The 21,570-nt window shown below is 37.4% G+C and overlaps 1 long non-coding RNA gene across 4 annotated transcripts in view; it reads left to right on the top strand.

Annotated features, from left to right (window-relative positions):
• LOC121143196 overlaps positions 1–21,570 on the top strand; it is a 114,337-nt gene that overhangs the window by 52,969 nt on the left and 39,798 nt on the right. For all 4 annotated transcript variants that reach the window (XR_005880362.1, XR_005880363.1, XR_005880360.1 and 1 more), the window contains one exon: positions 16,206–16,347. This is a non-coding gene — a long non-coding RNA (uncharacterized LOC121143196). The remainder of the gene's footprint in view (positions 1–16,205; positions 16,348–21,570) is intronic.

The raw sequence follows: 21,570 nt of genomic DNA, 5'->3' as shown, positions 1-21,570 counted from the left end.
TGTTTGGGACATGGACAGAGACATATACAGGCAAGTGATATAAAGGAAAGAGAAAGTAAGATGTTCTCTCTTGGATCCTGGCTGTGGTTCTGAGAACATAGAGCACTTCCCAGATTCCACTGTAAGTGACTTCTCTCATCAATAAAATATCCTAGACCCTTCTTTTCCCATTGCATTATTTCCTTATCAATAGGACAATAACATAAGCAATCTTACAACTCAAATAAGCATTCCCGAACAGACACCAAGGCAACTTTGAATGGAACCTGAGGTGGCTTCTTTTCTTTACAGCCAAAGATTCTTTTAATAACGAAATAAACTTAAAACATGGTACTTATCTCAAGGTATGTTACTTATATTAGTTAATATGTTTCTTGTTTTTCCCACCTTTCATATTAAACTTAACATAAATACTCCTATAACAATATTAAGAATTAGGTCATGGGGGAACAGGAAGGTTGAAGTGGGGGGTAGAATAAGGTGACGAGGGAATCATAGGTTAGAAGACAGATCTGGCACCAGTGAGACCTCCAGTGATCTAAAGGGATGGCACCAACTGGCAAGCTAAGCAATAGTGGAGAGACCACCTTGAATGTTCATTCCTGATAATGAACTTGATGTCTATAACCATCCTGGAGCCTTCATCCAGTGACTGTTGGAAGCAGAGGCAAACAACCACAGTTAAACACTGAACTGAACCCATGGAACCCAGTGACAGAGAGAGGAGCGATGAACAAATTGGCAAAGAACAGGCTGGAAAAACCAGAAGACACAGCTGATCTGAACAAGGGGGAGCTCTTGGAACCCAGACCGACAGCTGAGAGGCCAGCATGGGACTGATCCAGACCCCCTGAATGTGAGAGTCTGTGAGGAGGCCTGGGCAACCTATGGGGCCCTGGGCAGTGGATCAATGTTTATCCCTGGCATACAAATGGACTTCGTGTGTCTGTAACACGAAGAGGGATGCTCTCTCAGCCTGGACTCTTAGGGGAGTGCCTGGACCCTGCCCTGAGTGAAATGACAGACTCTAGATATCCTCTAAGTGGAAGGAAGTGGAGATAGGGTGGGAGGCTGCAGGGGTTGGGGGATGCAGGAGGAGGGGAGGGAGAGGGAACTGGGATTGACATGTGAAACAAGCTATTTAAAATTAAAATAATAAAATTAAAAAACAATTTTAAGAATTAGCTTTTACTTAAGATATATGCATGATAGCAAACGCACATTGCTGTTACACACAATGAATCCATCCACATGTTTTACAGGAACATTTATGTAAGGACATGTTTATGCAGATTAATAGTGATTAGCTAGTATTTATAATGGACAGCCTTCCACAGTCTCACTTCCTGTTACAAAAACCATTACATAATTTCTCCTCTCCACTTGGCATCATCTGCTACTTATATCTCCATGTAATACACAACAATGGTAATATGACACATATAATCATATCATGGAAGTTTGACACTCTTGTTGTGCTGGAGTCTATCCTTCATCTGTTTTAAAATGTGCATGTATTCATCTGACTAGCAGCTGATGTTGAATCTAGGAACCAAGGATGATCTTCAGGTTACAGCCATCCACAAACCAGGGAATAAAATTTAAGAATCACTGTAGTGAGGTCCACCATATTATGAGTTTTGTTTGTTTGTATATTCATTTAATTATCTAGTAACCAGTATTTTTATTTCAAAGACACTGACCATGCAATTAAAACAGAAAATCTTGGCCAATTATATTATTCGGGCACAAATCCAACCTAAATCCACCCACGAAGATTTAGATTAGTGTATTCTTTTGCCATCCATTTAAACATATGTAAAGGAATTAAAATAGACTTTATTAGATTGCAGGTTCCAATGTAGGCATTTCTGGTAGCACAAAATACACAGTAGAGCAAGTCTCACCGAATTTTTCTAACTGCCTTCTTCTGATTATTAAGGCACAGAACAGCTGTGGTTAAGTGGTACATATATCAACCCCGATTTTTCTGATCAGCCCATAACTCTAAATTGACCTCTTATGAATTTGATTCATTGAGAAAATACTTTCCAATGCATAAAGTTAATAGTGAAAAATATAAACAGAAGCCGGCAGTGGTGGCACATGTCTTTAATACCAGCACTCAGGAGGCAGAGGCAGGCAGATCTCTGTGAGTTCAACACCAGCATCATCTAAAAGAGGTAGTTCCAGGACAGTGTCCAAAGCCACAGACAAACCCTGTGTCAAAAAACTAAAAATATATAACATAGAATATTAAGCTTTGCAGCTTCTAAGGCTGTTTGTAGATTAGCTACCTGCATTCAGACTTCACTTACAAAAGTTTATCTGTGCAGATCAGCTGTCTCTGGTTTTGCCAGCCCATTCTTTGCCAATTTGTTCATCCCTCCTCTCTCTCTGTCACTGGGTTCCTTGGGTTCAGTTCAGTGTTTAACTGTGGGTGTTTGCCTTTGCTTCCATCAGTCACTGGATGAAGGCTCCAGGATGGTTATAGACATCAATTTTATTATCAGGAATGGGCATTCGAGGTGGTCTCTCCACTATTGATTAGCTTGCCAATTGGTCTGAACAGGGGAGAGCTCTTGGACCCCAGACCGACAGCTGGGAGGCCAGCATGGGACTGATCTAGACCCCAGAAATGTGAGAGTCAGTGAGGAGGCCTGGGCAACCTATGGGGCCCTGAGCAGTGGATCAGTGTTTATCCCTGGAATACAAACAGACATCGTGTGTCCATAACACAAAGAGGGATGCTCTCTTAGACTGCACTCTTAGGGGAGTGCCTGGACCCTATCCTGAGTGAAATGACAGACTCTAGATATCCCCTATGTGGAAGGAATTGGCAGTAGGGTGGGGGGCTGGGGGAGGATGACGGAGGGGTCAGGAGGAGGGGAGGGAACTGGGATTGACATGTAAAACAAGCTATTTAAAATTAAAATAATAAAAAATCTAAATAAAATAAAATCTGAATATAATAAAAAAAATTATCTGTGTTTTCCTAGGCACACAATCCATTTGCCTTTGTTTTGTTTTCACTTTGATTCCCTGATTATTATGGTCAAATTAGCAGGAGATTTAAATGAAGTAATAGATGTGGTGAAATTTTGTTTGTGATCTAACAAATAAAGCTTTCCCTAAGATCAGAGTGCAAGCTAGCCACACTAGTTAGTCATAGAAGCAGCATGATGGTGGTGCATCCCTTTAATCCCAACAGCTGCATTAGTTGATACAGAATCTGGGTAGTTGTAGTGCATACCTTTTCTTTTGGCAGTAAGGCAGGTAGAGACAGGAGTGCAGTCTGAGGGGTTTGGTGGAGAGCATTGCAGTCTGCAGTCGCACTGAGGACAGGATCGCCGCTCTTTGCTCTTGGTCTTGGTAAAAGTAAGGACTCTCTAGTGGCTTAGTTGCTTTGCTTTTCTGATATTCAGCTTGAACCCCCATGTCTGTCTCAGGGCATTTATTATTCGTGTTACAAATACATACCAGTCATTTGGAATTACCTCAGTAAATAGTTTAGTGGCTATCAGGCATTCTCCAGAAAACTGGCATTATTTCTATTGTCAACAAAAGGAGGGATTGTTTTTTTGGCCATTTCTAGCTTTTTTTTTCTCTGCTTTTTCCTTCGTATGGATTTAGCAATTGTTGTCAGCTTTTTTTTTCATTTTTCATTTTAATTTTAAATAGCTTATTTTACATGTCAATCCCAGTTCCCTCTCCCTTCCCTCCTCCTGCACTTCCCCCCCCACCCTCCCACCCTATTGCCAAATCCTTCCACATAGGGGATATCTAGAGTCTGTCACTTCACTCTGGGTAGGGTCCAGGCACTCCCCCTAGGAGTCCAGGCTGAGAAAGCATCCCTCTTTGTGTGTTGTCAGCTTTTTAAATGTTGTGTCCCTTTAATAGAAATCCTCAAGTTGTGATTAACCCCCTACCATAAATTTATTTCATTGCTTCTTTATAATGTATTTTGTAACTGTTATGATTTGTAATGTAAATATCTTATATCAGACTTTATGGCATGTGATCTCTTCAGATGATGGCCTACAGGTTAAAAGCCACTAGTACAAAACGCCTGGTTGACATTGTTAGTCAGGTTTCTCTAAGGAAACAGATCGGTGAATCTATATCACAAAAGGAATTAATTAGATTGCATTACATGGTATGAGTTATACTACTCTGGAGAAGCCAAGAAGCCAGGAGCTGCTTTGTCAGAGAAGTTGGAGGCCTCCTGGAAAACTGCTTACCTCCAGTCCACAATGGCAGCTTGAAGAAACAGGGTGTTGGTATCAGTAAAATAGTGGAGAAACAGTAATAGCAGCAACAGTAATAGCAACAACAGGGAAATGAACTCACCAACAGGAGAGAAGATAGCAGCAGGAAAAAGCAAAGTTTCTTTTATAAAACTCATTTTGTCTGAATGTGCCACTCATTGTCACAGTAAGAATCCCTGTTTAAGTAACCTGATGGAGCCCTTGGAGAAGGGCATAGATCTTAACAGTACATGCTGCCCCTTCTCCTTCTCCCCTCCTCTTTCTCCTAACTTCCTCCCCTACTCCCATGCTCCCAATTTACTCAGATGATCTTGTCCCTTTCCCCTTCTCAGGAGGCCTATATATGTCTCTGTTATGGTACTCCTTGTTTCCTAGTTTCTGTAGGGTTTTGGACTATAGGCTTCTTATCCTTTGCTCTTTGTCTAGTGTCTACTTATGAATGATTACATACCATGTTTGTCTTTCAGTGTCTGGGTTGCCTCACTCAGGATGGTTTCTTCTAGTTCCATCCATTTGCCTGAGAAATTTCAAGATGCAATTTTTTTCTGCTGAGTAGTTCTACATTATGTATATGCACCACATTTTCTTTATCCATTCCTCAGTTGAGGGGCATCTAGGTTCTGGCTATGCTATTACAAATAATGCTGCTATGAACATAGTTGAACAGGTGTCCTTGTGGTATGAGTGTGCATCCTTTGGATATATACCTAAGAGTGGAACTGCTTGAGGCATACTGATTCCCATTTTCCTGAGGAAACCACCATACTTATTTCCATAAGTGCTGTACAAGTTTTTATTCCCACTAGCTATGGAAAAGTGTTCTCCTTGCTCCACATCCTTTCCAGTATAAGCTGTCATTGGTGTTTTTGATTTTAGCCATTCTAACAGATGTAAGGTGGTATCTCAGAGTTGTTTTGATTTGCATTTCTCTAATAGCTAAGGATGTTGAGAAATTCCTCAAGTGCTTTCTGCCATTTAAGGTTCCTGTGCTCAGAATTCTCTATTTAAATCTGTACACCATTTTATAATTGGATTACTTGATGTTTTGGTGACTAGCTTCTTCACACGCAAAGGGGTCAAGATCATGTTGGGGAAAGCCTCAGAAACAGAAACAGCTGACATTAGTAAGTGGGAGCTCGGGGAACCCAGACTGACAGCTGGGGAACCTGCATAAGGCTGAACTAGGCCACTTGAATGTGGTTGTCAATTGGGGGGCTTTGGGCAGTCTATGGGGCTACTGGTACTGGAACCATTATTTTTCCCTAGAGTATGAACTGATATTTTGGGGCCCATTCCCTGTGGAGGAATGCTGTCTCAGACTAAATACAAGGGAGAGGGCCTTGGTCCTGCCCCAAATGATGTGACTGACTTTTATGATCCCCCATGGGAGGCCTCACTTTCCCTGAGGAGTGGATGGGAGGTGGAATGGGGACTTGGTGGAGGACATGGGAGGATTGGTATTGTTATATAAAATAGTATTATTTTTAATTTAAATGAAATATAATAAAAAACACGAAATCAAAAATAAAATAAAACAAAAAAAAAGAATACTTGGTGCACTTGTAGAGAATCTGAGTTTGGGTGAGTCATGTGATACATGATGTCTTGTCATTTGAGCTTGAAGATACCTGACACCTGCTTTTGGACCTACTGGGTAGCTGCACTCACATATGTGCATGCTATCATAAACATACATATAAACAGACATAATTTAAAAACAAATACAACACATCTTCATACAATCTTTTAAAGAAAATCCCTCATATCCTATCCTATCCAGTGGCTTGCCTTTTAACTATCACAGTCAAATGTAAACCAGGATTTTTCTAGATTTGTGTGTTCTTGGCCCAGGATCCTTCTTTCCTTTCCCCTGGAGCAATGGCTTTCTGCAGAGAGAACCCTTCTGCTACCCCACTCAGTGACAATTTCAAGAATATAGGACATCTTTTCTCTGTGTGTGTTCTCAGAAATCTCTGACTAATATCTCTGAGTTTCAGTTTTAAAAATGTTATTCACATGACTGACTTTAATCTATATACTATATGATATTAATGCATGAATTAACTAATTTATACTCTATTTAAATGAGAATAATGCCACTTAGGATATATAGGATGAAATTCATATTTCCCATTTTTATCTGTAAAATTTAGATGACTTTAATGTCAAAAATATTTTATAAATATTAGTTCATTATTAGTTCATAATAATTAGTTCATAGTCATTAGTCTAACAATTCACAGGTAAGAAAATCTTGGGAAAAATTAAACAAATAGTCTAAAGAATGAGTACATATCATGTTTGCGTTTTATTTGGGATGTTTTTTTTTCTAGTTCCATCCATTTGCTTGCAAATTTCAAGGTGTCATTTGGTTTTATTGCTGACTAGTGCTCCATTGTGTAAATGTTGCATTCCCTATGGAGGGATATCTTGCTCAGCGAAGATGCAGGGTGATGGACCTTGATCCTGCCTCAACATAATGTAGCATACTTTGTTGACATCCCATGGGGGGCCTCACCCTCTGAGGAGTAGATGGGGGATGGGGCTGGGGGAAGGTAGGAGGAGGGAAGAGAAGGTAAACTGGGATTGGTATGTAAAAGAAAACAAAGATTGTTTAAAAAATATAGTTGAAAGAACCAGTAAGATAAATTTGTAATTTATAATGAATATAATCCATACTTAATTAAGAACTTTTCAGTAAAGCAGATACTGATTTTGCACATTGAAATAATAGTCATATTTATTAAATTCAATTGGTTTAATTATTGAATTATATAAAATATTCAGACATTAAAATATTTAGGTATATGTGCACATCATGCTTAACTCTGTATTTTGTAAGACATTTAAACAATTGATCAAGTGTTCCAAAATACTTATATATTTATCCAAATATATTCATAATTGTTCTACAAATATAAATAATCAATATAAATGTAATATACTGATGCATGATCTCTATTAAAGTTTCATTTGGTATGATGAAAATTAAACAGTAAACAATGATGGATAGAGTACCAACAGGTTTTGCTTCAATGCCAGTTTCTAATAGCTCATGTGTTAGAGAAGTGGTTATATATTTCAAGTCATAGTATAGGTTCATATACATGTAATATTCCATATAACCTCATTAAGCTTTATTTCAAAAAACTCTCAAATAATACATTCACTGGTCAAATATCTGATTTTTTAGTTGGAACACAGGCATCAACAGTTTGTATAATAAATGTTTTGTATCACAGCTTGTAGTAGATTGAAATTTTCTACAAGACATGTATAACACTTCATGAAATACAATTGTGATTCAGTTATAAACACGCAATAGAAGCTAGTGAATTCATTATTAAAGGCAAAGCCTGAAAAGGAAGGAATTCAATACAGTGCAGTGCAATGGTCTGTGTTTTCAAGAAGACAAAGTTAAATGTTTACTTCTAGATATTTGTGTGTTCTAAGAAGGAAAATATGTATCTCTTGTAAATGTGAAAGAGCTGCAACTTCTGAGCCTTTAAATACCTATGATGGGGACTGTTGAAACAACAACATCAACAACAACAAAAATATTTATATGATGTTGGAAAAGGCGCATCTTCCTACATTCATTAGCAAAATCATTTGGCAACTTTCTGTTAGTGAGTCAACATGAACAACTAATAATAAAGCAGTCAAGTGTGTGGATGGGGCATGAACAAAGGGGAGTCTGAGGAAGACTCTTTTAAAGAAATGTGGATGGTAACCCAGGATGCCTCATATCCCTCAGCATAGGAGATCATGTTTCACACAATGGGAAAACATGTATAGCCAACAGCAAATCACTGTTCTCTAAGCCTTCAGCATCTTGATAAACAAGACTGAAAGGGCAGAGTGTGGCATCAGGGGATATTCTCTGACTCACAGTGTGATAAAAATCTGTAGGGATTCTGGAGGGGAAAGAGAAGACAAAGAGGGGGGAGGGTCAGGAAGGAGGAAAAAGAGAGAGGAGAGGACAGAGATTCCTCATAGCAAGATAATGCCATATGCATGTCCCTAATAAGAATTTCAAGCATGTAGCAAAATGTGCATTCATTGATGTGACTTAATTGTGCCCTTTAAGTCTGGAAACATCCAAGTCACACTATTTATTTCTCTTCATAGATATAAGAACTATAAGAGAGGACAAATTTAATCTATGCAGTGGTTTCACAATATTAAGATTAAGTTATCGTAAACATATTGTAACTTTTAAACGTTAAAACAATCTATTCACTTTGCTGATGGGACCTAACTCAAAATACTTAAAAATTATACTTCCAGTTTGAATTAGTATTGTCTGGAAAATTTTTTTTACAATTAGGCAATGCTCTTCAATGTAACAGTTAATTGATCTTTTCCCCTCAAAAACCAAGGAATTTAAAGATTCATGTAAATTATAATAGGCCAGAGCTTGAAGACACATTAGAGATAAATACAACTTTGAACTTTTATGCAGTGTGTGTATGTGTGCTGTGTATGTGACATATATTTCCAATAAGAATAATCAAGAATTCAAGACTCCAAACCTATTTTAGCTTATGCTTTCTGCACAATCCAGTAAATTCTTTACTCATAATGTACTAGGCTACAGAGTAAAGTAGGGAAATGGAAATAGATGATCCTTTAATGAGTGGAAAGAAGGAAAAGATACACTGCTCACATGATCTGAACAAGAGCTGTAGACAAAGCTGTGAGTGAGAGAGTTAGTTTCTCAAAGGAAAGACACGGTGATTGGTTGTACAATTCCAAAGAGTCAGCCCTGAAAATATATATACTTAACATATGGATTTAATAGATTATAATTGGGAATATACATATATCTATATGTATATATATGTCATAAAATTGATCATAAGTGATGTCATGAATGTGTAGGAGATACTGCTGTGTATAGGAGTGCTGATATACAGGCAGGAATGTTTGATCATGTCTTTCAATAGTAGACACTGAGAACATGACTTCTTAGACTCTTATTTAAGCATGCAGAAGCAGGGATGTAATTTTATTGGTATCTTTATCTCTCAGCAGCACTGTATAAGGTTTGCTTTTAATCTTCAATGATATCCTAGCTTCTCAATAAATACATGACATGTATTTTTAATCTACTGGATTTATTAATAAGCACTCTTTACAATGACATTGAAATTCCAAAAATTCTCTTTAATTTCAAATTACTTGAATTTCCTGTCATATTAACCAATGGTGTTTTGTCAACACTAATTTAGGTACATCATTCAATGTGTTTTGTTATTTTTGTTATGCCTGCCTTTGTGCAAGTGAATTTTACCTTTCAGCAATGTTGCCATCTTCAAATAATTAAATTTTATTTGTAGAAAACTTACTAAAGTAAGGTCGTAATAACCTTACAAAAACAAGTGTGCTGTTGGTTGCAACAATTATTGGGTAAGATTCACTTGTTAGAGGTATATATGATCTCCTGGGGGCTAACTACTTTTGATGGTTCAGTGGGTTATGGGTATATGTAACTGATCCAAATAAACATAACCTAAAACTAGTGAGAAACTCTATGAGGGTGACATACCATACATTGCCTCATTCTAAGTCCTTAGGCATATTTAAACTTTGGCCTTCCCCCCTCACTGTGTGAGAAACTGAAGCTAAGAGGCAAACAAGAAATCCTGTGAACTCTGTATTTCCTTTAAATTATGCTTGAAACGTAAACAATTACATTTCCATCTTTTTCCATTTACCATCAGCGTGCTGCTATGAAATACCCATGGACATGTTTAGCAGGCAGTTGAAACTATTCATATTCTCATTCACACATATTTTGGGAACATTGTCTACATCCTTTCACACTGCAAGATACATTTTTAGAATTTTCAGAAACGGAGCTCCCTCCCATTTCCTCAGCCTCCGACAGCTCCTCACCACTTCTCTAGTTTTTCCAAAATATTCCGAATCAAATATAAAGCTACAAGCTTTACTTCAGAGCTCTGACTGGTACCACTTAACTGTTTTTTTTCTTATGTCACATGCATTATATGAATAAATTGACAGATTCAATCAGCTTAAAACATGATATTTCAGTGCATTTTTATCATTCTATTTGTATATTGCTAGCTTATTATGTGACTATTATCTTGGGTGACCCTTACAGCTGAAATCAGGTGGTGTTTAGCAGGAGGGTGACTTTGTTATATTAATCTGGAACCCTCAGGATGCACAGACCCCCCTCTCTGTGTGCTCTGCCATAATTTATAATCTGTAGATTTCTATTGCAAGGAGATAAACATCAATGTATGAGTCTATTAACTTAAATTAAGTACAATGATATTTAACTCTAAAAAGTTAAAGTCCCATCAGTTTATGGGACTTTAAAATATTATTTGATCTTATAGCCTCCTTTAATGGAGACTAGGAAACACAATTTCCTTTTTACAATGAAGGAAGTATTTATTTTTCTTTCTTTGGGAAAGGAGAGCAAGAGACATGTCCAATACATCTAAAAGCACACTAGGAAGAACTACATGGTCACAAAGATAAATAGATAAAATTTGAAAAACAAAAGTGCAAAGCTATTTCGTGAGGTGAAGCAAGCAGGAATGTGAATTGGGAAAGGTAACAAAACCTTGAATGATTTTCTATTAGATAGACTCCCTTCTTCCATTTTCTCTGTAGGCCACTTTGATAGTAGAGAAATAATCTTTCCAATCACTCTCCATTACCATCACAATCATAAGCAGAGGATGTTTTATGCTTCTGCTTTTTTGTGACTCTCCATTTTTCCCATCTTCTCTTTTCCTGATTCCAGCAGGTCCAACTCCATGGTCTACTCTTTGTCTATACTCACCAGAGGGAAGATACTAGGCTGCTTAAGCCACCCTTATTAAATAACTGTATCTTATGCTAGAGAGAGTGTGGCTTGAAAAAGGACTTTGAATTGCTAGAAGCCCCTTTGTGTGGCTCAGGAGAAAGTCTGAATCAGCTAAAATTATACAACTTGATCTTTGATGGTGAAGATACTGTCAGATTGCTATAGTAGTTGCTGTCATTGCTTCCTCCCAGGTATTGGCAAGCTTCTGTAAGCTCTATATACTTGCAAGGGCAGTGTACCTCTTGAGACTACTGTCAGGCCTGGTTCTACAACTCAAGATTCTATCATGAAAGCTAAGGGAAAAGAAATGATAACTGTTATTCTTCTTTCTAAAGGACTTCACAAGAGACTTGGTAGTACTCCCTTAATATGAGTACTGCATGCAACTGGGAAATATATTAAAAAATAAAGTGGCCATAAAAGAACTGAAAAGGAAAATATCCTTGCCCTTGCAATATTTAGTGTTCTATTGAACACATTAAAGAGACAGAATTGTTTGGGACCATTGTAGAATCAATTATCTTTTTTTCTAAAAATGGATTACTGGGGGACTTATGAAGTGTTAAAGCAGACAATAACAAGAATAGCAATTATTTATTGAATATCTATAAACTAACATGGTCTATGATGAGTTATCTCCATGGATTAGCCTACTAAATCCCTTGAAATCCATTGTTTGTGTAACATTAGCATCTTACCTAGCAACAATTAACACAGATAGCAGGTGGTACAGAAAAGAAAGAACCTGGGCAACTTGATTTCAAGGTCCAACTCTTAAGAGGTGTTTCCTATTGCCTTCAAAATATCGTAGAAAGTACTGAATTGCATGGCCTTAGAATTAATTTGTTTTAAGTGAGGAAGACCAAATACACATCATCCAGTAGACGACATAGTGTTCATTGCCTTGCAAACAAATCTCAGTAGAATGTTTTATGCATATCAACAAAAATATACTTTTAAATTCCTCTGCAATATGTACAGAAAATTCTAGAAATGTACTTTGGTATTTAAGAAATAGCTAAAATATATTCCAGTAGTTATTCATATAAGTTTGAATACTACCAATAATATCCACATATTAACCTTTGTGAAATTAAAAGGACTACATGAAATCACACTCTTTATAATCTTCATTGAATGTTGTACCGTGTATTCTTTCATGCCAGCTTCCTGGTTCCTGACACTTTCTCATGGCCCAAATAACACACGAGACACTTTATTAATTATGAAGCTTTTGTCCATTTGCTATGATTGCTTAATGGAAAGGTCTGACTTAATTACTAACCCATAATTACTAATATATCTTTTTATAAGGTCTTATCTTACTGGGGATGCAGACTCACGTGTCCTCTCTTCCAGGGATCACATGGCGACTCTCTACTCTTGACTACATTTCCCACAATCCTCCTCAACTCCTACTCCTATGTATCTTGCTTCCCTCTTGGCCAACAGGGCGTTTTTTATCAACCAATAGGACAACATATACACAGAAGGACTTCCCCCATCAGAATATATGTTTTTTTATTTCACTCCTTTTCATATATTGTCCCAGTTAAGAAACAATCATTAATAAATTATATTATAAGAGTGTTTGCTTAATTTCTCCATCAATAAAATAAAATATTTTCTTATCAATATAATATTAAAGAACCTAATAATTTATTTGCATCATATTTCCATAGCCCTGGTTACAAACTAAGCTCAATGTGTAAAAGCTCTTGCTGTATGAGAATGAGAAGCCATGTTTTTTTTTTTTGGGTTTTTACGAGACAGGGTTTCTCTGTATTGTTTTGGAGACTATCGGTCCAGCCCAGCCTCGAACTCACAGAGATCTGCCTGCCTCTGCCTCCCGAGTGCTAGGATTAAAGGCGTGCGCCACCACCACCTGGCCGAGGAGCCATGTTTTAATTCCCAAGATCCACAGAAAATATTTGGTTATTGATAGTCCTGACTGTAACCCCAGAATGCAGAAAACGAGATAGACAGATCATAGCAACTTTCTGCCCAACCTAGGCAAAGCACTGCACTTCCTGTTCAGTGAAGGGCCTCATCTTAAGGCAGCAAGGCTGAGAGCTATAAAGGCAGATATCTTATATATTTGGTTCTGTCAATGTGTTCACATGGAAATGCATATACATGCATTCATATGTATATGTCACATACAACAATCAGGCACACACACAAGAAATACAATTTTATTATTAGCTTAAATGGGTATTGCAGATATTTGAAGGCAAGGGTGTAATGATATCACTAGACCCAAGATTAATGATAAATGGGTGTTTATTGGGGAACAATAGCACAGAAAAATACAAAGAACCATGGGAGCATTTCTATATCTTTCCTACCGAATCAGTTGACCCACCAGAAAGGTCCCACAAATAAATGCCATGCCTCAAGCTTTATTCTTTCTGCTTCTGTCTGCCTGAGGCCAGGCCCTAAAGATATTAGATATATTTTAAAAACTAAATTATGACTTAATACTTTAAAATGAGGGGAACATCTAGAAAGACTTGGAGAAAGGGAAAGAATATGATAAAATATAATAAATTTATTTTACATCTAAATAAATCCCACTACATATTACTTCAAATACAAACCTTTGAATCATTTCCACACTCATTCCATTCACATAATGTAAGATATTACAGGGAAATGTAACTATGGTGTAACAATATTTTAATTTAACACCAGATAGAAAAAATATATCAGTTACACAATTAACATGTAATTGCATGCATAGTTACAAAGATATCTTTAAAATAATGAAACACCTGAACAATAAAGTGTCTTTTTGCAAATAGGAAATTCATTTTTTTTCTTGCTGGCAGTAGTTCGGATTGCATAAGTTAGTGTTTCCTGCTGGGTGAAACATTAATTCAGAAAGGAAGACTGACAGCCACTTAGGAATTTCAAGGCCAAATTGCATAGATCAGACCAGACTGACTTGCTCACATTCCAATATTCAAATAAGATATTTTCCTGATACCCTCCAGAGGTTTCTAAAACCTAAAGAACATTGGTGAAACTGTTAATTTCTCATAATGTTTCTCAAGTAGTTCAGAAAATATTGTTTTTATTTCCAGTATATGATTTTTCTACTGCAAAACTAACAGTATAGCATTGAAATTGTGAATGTACCCAGAATGCATTTTCAGATGGTCCTTTATAAACTTATTTTAAGACCTCACTGGGCAGGAGCACACTCGTGAGTTTGGGTTTATTTATTTTATAAACAAATTCTTAATTAGTGTCCCTGGATATTATCCATTTAAGTTACTATCAGTTAGTGAAAAGTTAACCTTGTATTACCACACTGTATACAACATCTACTTGCAAAGAATGTTTTAGTCTTTATCAGCTTTTGGACTTAATATATAGGTTCTGACAGTATTATGTAAATAGCAAACATTTGTTTGTCCAGTGCCTTCTTCTACATCAGAGAGCTTATGCTAAGAGTACAATTTGTTGTGGACACCTTGACTTAGGTGTGTCAGTTTGACCTCTGAGGAGGCTGAAGATTGAGTAGGAAGAGCAGCCTTATATTGATGAATGAACTCAGGACAGTTCCCAACAATGTCCCTTGCCTGTGAATCAATTTTGTCATAATCTTGCACCATAAGGAGTAAGATTCGACAGGGACTACATAATTAGATCATAGTGTTTACATGCATTTGGTATCTGTGTTTTAAATTTGTTTCCTTTTATTGCAAAAAACATCCTTGCGAGAGCAGCTTTTCTGAGTTCTGAGTCACCGGAAAATCGTGGATCCTGGGGTTGAACCAACTGACCTGTGCAGGCAGGTGCTTGCATCTAACAGCACTTCAGATCTTTGTGCATTCATTTGCAGGATCACCAGATCATTGAGTTGTGTGAAATCAAGACACATTTTGTCCAGCTCACCTTCGTGGAGAACCAAATGTCATACTGTGAATATGTTTTCTTTGCACACTTTGAGTTGGTAATACACAAGCCTCTCCAGATAGGAATGAAGTATAAGCTACCTTTTGTGTTTGCAAACAAACAAACAAATGAACATTTAACTGCATAAAGAAATAGCAAAGAAAGGCACAGGTTCACTCCCCCAAGTTGTCATTAGTTGCTTGGGTAATGCTTTTCCTTTGGACAAAGATATTTGGAGAAAAGCACCTAGTTTATACAGACATGAATACTACTGGTTTTTCGGGTGACTATTGTCAATGAGATGTATCTGATACCAGGAAACCTTTTCGGTACAGTTTTCCCCTCTAACTTCCCCAAACATCTTCTCTTAAATCCTCAAATCTGTGTTTTCAACATTTTCTAAAATGTGCTTTACATTCCCAATTTCTTTACATTGCCAATTTGTTGGGGTTTTTTTGTTTGTTTGTTGTTGCATTTCATGCTCTGTCTGTCATGCTTACATAAGTGAATAAGATATAGGGGTTTTCTTAGTAATCCATCTATCATGCTTATTTCATGGAATAAAATTATCAGTATTTCATGCCTGCTAAATCTTATCAAATAACTCTAATATACTATTGTTGATGTATATTTTGCCTTGCTGTTATTTTCTTGAGCATGGATCTTCTTTAGCTTAGGCTGCTCTGAATCTCTTCTGTAGTTAATGATGATGCTTTCAAACTTTTGATTCCCCTGCTTCCACTCCAAAGTGCTGTAATTTCAGTTATGATTTCAGCCATGATTTCAGTACCATAGCACTCAGTCTGTGAAGTTCTAGCGTTGGAACCAAGTGCTGTGTGCATGTTAGGAAGACCTTTGACAAACTGACTTACAATCACAGCATTTTTAATCATATGTTGAGATTGCAAATATCCAACATGGATAACACCTAAGTTAGACAAATGATTCTTACCCAGAGTTGTAATTTAAATATGTGTTAGATACATTGTTGGATTTTACTAATAATGGTTACAACAAGGAGATTCAGTATATTGCTTGCTTTTCTAAAAGCGTTTTCTTCTATTCTTTCTTCATGATAATTTTCAATGTTCTAAACTTTAATAATGTTTTCATTATTTTATCTGACAATTTGAATATAATACAAATCACATTGTGTTACAATTATTTTTATTTTATTCCATATTCAGGTGGGATTCTATTGAATCACAAAGCCTGGAATTCAATCTGTTTGAAGGGCATGAGCTGGGAATAAGAAATGAAATTGATTTGGCCCAATACTTGCTACATTTCAAATGCTGTCCATCAAACTTTCCTGAGAAGTGCTATAAGGTAGGAGCCTTCATTATTTTCTTTTTCCAAGATTCAGAAGAATGCAGCTATGAGACATCCAGTGGCTTTCCTAACTAAAGTAAGAGTGGAAGAAATGACTAAGCCCATACTTGAGTCACCAGGTTTGGATAACCTTGTTCTGAGCCAGCCCCACTCTGTCTTGTGGAGGGTCGACATCTCTTGAACGTCCTGGTTGCTATTTTCAGTTCAGTTTTATAAGTTAGAAGTAGTTGCTTTATACAATGATCCACATAGAGAAATTTTTTAAACTCACGTAACTTTAGAATTTCGTCCTGTTCATGTTCTCAATCTTCCTTGCAAGACAGAAGGCCATTCAAAGTTAAGTCCTAGGTCTTGTTTCCTTTCAAAATCCTTTCTTAGGTTCAGAATTGGGTTTTATTTGAAATCGGTACTTTATAAAGAATTTGCTAGAAAAGAAGCTAGTGAATCCATAAGGAGAACATTAAATGAATTGCCTGACAGCAGAACACTTACACACATGATATGCCTTCTAAAATGAAATATGTTTCAACAGTAGATGAAAATTCTTAAAAAATCACTTGCCAAAGTCTTTGACAAAATATCTTCAATGTGTTAGGGATGTAGTTTTTGGTAAATCAAATCCTGGCATGTACAGGGCCCTGACTCTTGTGAAGTACATTAACATGAATAAAATATTAAATAAAGCACATTAAAATGAGAGGGTCAATATAGTATCAGTAGGTTCTGCTTTCATTTGTGCTAAGGATGTATGTTTGCATTTCTTAAAACACGAAGCTTATTGGTCTTCTATGTCGTTGCAGTTCTTTAAAGAATATCATATTAGGAAAACAGACAAGTTTTCCACCTGAATTTAAATGTGGATATCTCCTTTAGGTATTATAAGTGAGGTTAATGAAACGTTAACTTCCAATCCTATTTGGGACTATTTGTATGTTAATTATTAAGCAAAGACCATCTATAAAACAAATGTACATCTACACTCAAGTAATTTCTAGAATATATTTTCCTGTGTTCACTACTATTAGTGGACAATCCTTGAATGATTTTGTTTATCTAGTAATGTCCTCATATAGGAAACACCAAACAGAAAGTATTTTGTCTAAACTCAGCCCCTAGTTTCACACTATTTATTTTGGAGTACCATACATTTTTTTTTCAAATTGTAAACAACTTTATTCTATGATAGTCAGACAGGTTGAAAGGTGCTATTTACATTTTTTTTATCATTTTTTATTTTAATTTTAAATAGCTTGTTTTACATGTCAATCCCAGTTCCCTCTCCCTCCCCTCTTCCCGCACTCCCCTTCCCCCCCTCCCTCCCACCCTATTGCCAAATCCTTCCACATAGGGGATATCTAGAGTAGGTCATTTTACTCTTGGTAGGGTCAAGGCACTCCCCTAAGAGTCCAGGCTGAGAGAGCATCTCTCTTTGTGCTATAGGCACATGAAGACAGTTTGTATACCAGGGATAGACACTGATCCACAGCTCAGGGCCCCATAGGTTGCCCAGGCCTTCTCACTGACACTCACATTTGGGGGGTCCAGATCAGTCCCATGCTGGCCTCCCCACTGTCGGTCTGGGGTCCAAGAGCACTCCCCTGTTCAGATCAGCTGTCTCTGCTGGTTTTGCCAGCCCATTCTTTGCCAATTTGCTCATCACTCCTCTCTCTCTGTCACTGGGTTCCTTGGGTTCAGTTCAGTGATTAGTTGTGTGTTTGCCTCTGCTTCCATCAGTCACAGGATGAAGGCTCCCGTATGGTTATAGACATCAAGTTCATTATCAGGAATGGGCATTCGAGGTGGTCCCTCCACTATTGCTTAGCTTGCCAATTGATGTTATACCTTTAGATCACTCGAGGTCACTCTGGTGCCTGATCTGTCTTCGATCCTATGATTCCCTCCCCCCTATTCTACCCCCACCCCCTCAACTTCCTGTTCCCCCATGACCAACTCCCTTCCTCTTTACCCCCTATATTCTTCCCAGGTCCCACTCCCCCCCACCCCTCGCCGTGTTCCCCATCCATTCAGAGGATCTTGTCTCCATCCTCTTCTCTTGGGTACTATGCATACATGCATATCTTTTAGGTTGTTTCCTGTTTCCCAGACTCTCTATCTGTGGAAGTGCAGACTGGCACTATCCTGATCCATATCTAAAATCCATATATGAGTGAGTACATACCATGTTTGTCTTTTTGCGACTGGGTTACCTCGCTCAGGATGGTTTCTTCCAGTGCTATCCATTTCCCCGTGAATTTCAAGATTCCATTGTTTTTTTCTGCTGAGTAATACTCCATTGTGTAAATGTACCACATTTTCTCTATCCACTCTTCAGTTGAGGGGCATCTAGGTTGCTTCCAGGTTCTGGCTATTACAAACAATGCTGCTATGAACATAGTGGAGCAGATGCCCTTGCTGTATGAACCTGCCTCATTTGGATAAATGCCTAAGAGTGGAATTGCTGTGTCTAGTGGTAGATTAATTCCAATTTTCCTGAGGAATCTCCATACTGATTTCCAAAGAGGCTGTATGAGTCGGCATTCCCACCAGCAGTGGAGGAGTGTTCCTCTCTCTCCACATCCTCTCCAGCATAAATTGTCTTCTGTGTTTTTGATTCTAGCCATTCTGACAGGAGTAAGATGGTATCTCAGAGTTGTTTTGATTTGCATTTCCCTGATGGCTAAGGATGTTGAGCACTATCTTAAGTGTCTCTTGGCCATTTTAGCCTCCTCTACTGAGAATTCTCTATTTAGCTCTGTACCCCACCTTTCAAGTGGATCCTTTGGTGTTTTGGAGACTTGTTTCTTGAGTTCTTTGTAAATTTTGGAGATTAGCCCTCTGTCAGATATAGGGTTAGTGAATATCTTTTCCCATTCTGTGGCCTGCCTTTTTGTCTTTTTGACTGTGTCCTTTGCCTTACAGAAGCTTTTTAGTTTCAGAAGGTCCCATTTGTTAATTGTCGATCTCAGTGCCTGTGCCACTGGTGTTATGTTTGGGAAGTGGTCTCCTGTACCAACTCGTTGAAGCATATCTCCCACTTTCTCTTCTAAAAGTTTCAGTGTGGCTGGATTTATGTTGAGATCTTTGATCCATTTGGACTTAAGTTTTGTACAAGGCGATAAACATGGATCTATCTGCAGTCTTCTGCATACTAGTACCCAGTTATGCCAGCACCATTTGTTGAAGATGCTTTCTTTTTTCCACTGTACAGTTTTAGCTTCTTTGTCAAAAATCAGGTGTTCATAGGTGTGTGGGTTAAAATTAGGGCTTTCGATTCGGTTCCATTGGTCTACCTGCCTATTTTTGTGCCAATACCAAGCTGTTTTCAGGACTATAGCTCTATAATAGAGCTTGAAGTCAGGTATGGTGATGCCTCCTGAAGTTCCTTTATTGTATAGGGATGTTTTGGCTATCCTGGGCCTTTTGTTTTTCCATATAAAGTTGATTAATGTTCTTTCCAGGTCCTTGAAGAATTGTGATGGAATTTTGATAGGGATTGCATTGAATCTATAGACTGCTTTTGGCAAGATTGCCATTTTTATTATGTTGATCCTACCAATCCAAGAGAATGGGAGATCTTTCCATTTTCTGGTATCTTCTTTGATTTCTTTCTTCAAAGACACAAAGTTCTTGATATACAGGTCTTTCACTTTTTGGTTAACATTATCCCCAGATATTTGATGCTGTTTTTGGCTATTGTAAAAGGTGATGTTTCTCTGATTTCTTTCTCAGTCACTTCATCATCTGTATATAATTCGGCCACTGATTTTTTTGAGTTTACCTTGTATCCTGCCACATTGCTGAAGGTGTTTATCAGCTCTAGGAGTAACCTTGCGGAGTTTTTTGGGTCACTTATGTAAACTATCATATCATCTGCAAATAGTGAAAGTTTGACTTCTTCTTTTCCTATTTGTATCCCCTTTATCTCCTTTTGTTGTCTTATTGCTGTAGCTAGAACTTCAAGTACAATATTGAAGAGATATGGAGAGAGTGGACAGCCTTGTCTTGCTCCTGATTTTAGAGGAATTGCTTTGAGTTTCTCTCCATTTAGTTTGATGTTAGCTGTTGGTTTACTGTATATTGCTTTTATTATATTCAGATACGTTCCTGTTATCCCTGATCTCTCTAGGACCTTTATCATGAAGGGGTGCTGGATTTTGTCAAAGGCTTTTTCAGCATCTAGTGAACTGATCATGTGGTTTTTCTTACATTTTTTATGATGGGGTACGATAGAAACAACTGCTACTTTATTTGTGCAGGGTCATAACCATCTATAATATAAATGATACTGAATAACCAAACAATTTGATTTGGTCCAATATTGTTCATAATTATAATTATTTTGGTTTATGAAAAAAAGAACTTGATTTTATATAGGAGTTTTATATTTCCTTAATAACAAGGATGAAGCAATATTTCTTGAAAAAGATATGAAATTGAGCTTTATGTGATGGCATATTCCCATATATTCAGCACTAAGCTGAGGCAGGCAGATCCTGAGTTCAAGGTAAATCTGGACTTCAGGGTCAGTACTAGGTCTTCAACAAGTAAGCAAACAAATGATATGCTTTCGAATTATTGTTATTGGGTGTTTTTTTTTTCTCAACAAAATGACTTCCCACGTTAAGGAGTATCTAACTTTACAGTATTTGTACTTCAAAGGAAAAAAGTGACTTTTACCCTGCTATAGAGAAGGAAAATGTTACTGTAAATAAGAAGGAATCCTTGCCCTTAAATGTCAACTGAAAAAATTCAGTGTGAAAGAAATCATTGATTGCAAGACCAAGAACCACCGTTTCCTGGGTTTTCGCATCTTTGCTTAGACACAAAAACAACAAGGCTTCTGGGCTCTTGTTCTTTGTCAAAGAACTAAAAGACAAGGAGAAAGTTCAGGGAAATGGAAAAGGAACGCTTATCTGAAGGATATGCATCCTCCTCCAACATAGGAGGGATGGCACATGAGGCATGGGTGTGTGGTCTTAGCTTGGGTTTTTAATTTCTGAAGGGCTTCCTTCCCACGATTCCCCTCACTTTTCTTATGGGGCAGTAAGTACATTTGATCATTTTATTAGACCCCTGTGCTTCTGTCTATGAGGATAGAAATTGGTTTCTATTGCATCCCCCTCCTATATTTGTAAACAAAAAAATTAGGTGGAGTCTGTCTTTTTTCTACAAATCCTTTTGTAATGGAGTCTCCCTCATGATGACATGTTTTGAAGAAAG

The sequence above is a fragment of the Mesocricetus auratus genome, unplaced genomic scaffold, assembly GCF_017639785.1.
Source record: "Mesocricetus auratus isolate SY011 unplaced genomic scaffold, BCM_Maur_2.0 Super-Scaffold_100011, whole genome shotgun sequence".
Taxonomy (NCBI): domain Eukaryota; kingdom Metazoa; phylum Chordata; class Mammalia; order Rodentia; family Cricetidae; genus Mesocricetus; species Mesocricetus auratus.
This window is presented reverse-complemented; position numbering and strand designations above follow the sequence as displayed.